The 1546-nt window shown below is 44.5% G+C and overlaps 1 protein-coding gene and 1 long non-coding RNA gene across 2 annotated transcripts in view; one reads left to right on the forward strand and one right to left on the reverse strand.

Annotated features, from left to right (window-relative positions):
* The window catches only part of bmp16 (bone morphogenetic protein 16), an 8411-nt gene that overhangs the window by 1264 nt on the left and 5601 nt on the right, over window positions 1-1546 (forward strand). The window lies entirely within an intron of this gene.
* LOC116684400 (uncharacterized) overlaps window positions 1-1546 on the reverse strand; it is an 8238-nt gene that overhangs the window by 705 nt on the left and 5987 nt on the right. The window lies entirely within an intron of this gene.

Genomic DNA, 1546 nt, shown 5'->3' on the forward strand with positions numbered 1-1546 from the left:
GTGTGTGTGTGTGTGTGTGTGTGTGTTTATATGTGTGTGTGTTTGTCTACATCTGTTTTTAACCACTCTCACACATTTACAACCCTGGTCTTCCACAGTTCCACATCTTGGCGTGTGTTTCTGCGTACATGTTAGTGCTCACTCCGCCTGGCAACTAGCATGTGTTTAAACCCTGTACTGTTCTTAGCATGGACACACGTGTGTGTTTGACGTTTGGGTCATTAGCCAGCTAATCGGTCCAGCTGGGATGAATTAGAGAGTTGTTCTAACAGAGTCCAATAAAACCACACAGCAGCCTACCTGGAATACTGTTCTAATGATTTCATCTGTTACGCCTCAGAGAGCTGAACTACAACTTTACTATAGCAACTGTTTTGGACATCCACCCCCCTCCCCACACCCCATTACATATTAACTCCACAGCTCAAAGTTGTGCATTAATGACTTGTTAAGCATGAGGAGTATTGTGCAGTCATAACTGATTATTAAAGTATGCTCAGAGAGAGAAAATTAACCCTGTGGCACGCACACTGCAAGTATCATGTTCTGAAAGAATGAGACGGCAGCATTGAAAAATGAGAGCTGGAAGGTGGGGGGATCAGGGAGAATGAGAAGAGGAATTTGGGAAAAGAAACACGGGAAGAACAACAGGAAGGGAAAGTTGAGGAACCAGGCGTAACATAAAGACAGCGGCGGTGGATAAATCAGCTGGCTGCGGTGACACTCCGGCCCTCTGGCCCGGCAACAGTCCGCCGCACTCTTCCGCAAAAACACCATTCATTTAGGGCCTGGAAGAAAAGAGCAACATTAATGGGAGAGGAGGAAAGGGAGAGAGGGAGGGATTGGGAAGGTGATGCGGAGAAGTACAAAAACAGATATTGTTAACAAGAAATAACAAGAGAAAGTCAGGAAAAGGAAATTGATGGATGACTCAAGAAAGAGGAAGGAGGAAACAGACAAGAGAAAAGCAGTTACATATCGTATGACAGCATAGAGCACCAAGCAAAAGGACAAAGTTTAAGGAATGCAAAGAGGAAGGAGGAAGAGGAAAAGGAACAGGGTTTGAAATAAACAGATAAAAAGAGAGGCAGTGAGATAGAAACATGACAGAAGCAGAAGCTAGAAACGGACGTCAGAGGTCAGAGGTTTTAATCAGCGAGTTCAGGGGCGACACTTGTCTGCCGCGCGCCAGGGTCACGCCGCTGTCTGCTCGAGAGGTCAGGTCACATCTAATATGTCTAACAGGCTGAGCTGCTGAGGCCCTAACTCTTCATCTCACCTTATCATGGACCCATTTATCATACAGCTCTCCTCTGTCGTCCCCCAAGAACATTTGATTAGTTCTTGTTCTTGCTTGAGAGAGAAAGAAAAAAAGCATACAGTAAGGCAGGGATAGTCAGATACGAAGGCAGGAACTGGGGGGTGTAATCATTTAAATGTCAGTTTTTCTGGCTTACTGGAATGAGTCAACATCGGGATGAACATGACATACATTTTTTATTTTTATTTTATTTAACCTTTATTAACCAGGAAGTCCCTTGAGATT

This window comes from Etheostoma spectabile, chromosome 3 (assembly GCF_008692095.1).
Source record: "Etheostoma spectabile isolate EspeVRDwgs_2016 chromosome 3, UIUC_Espe_1.0, whole genome shotgun sequence".
Taxonomy (NCBI): domain Eukaryota; kingdom Metazoa; phylum Chordata; class Actinopteri; order Perciformes; family Percidae; genus Etheostoma; species Etheostoma spectabile.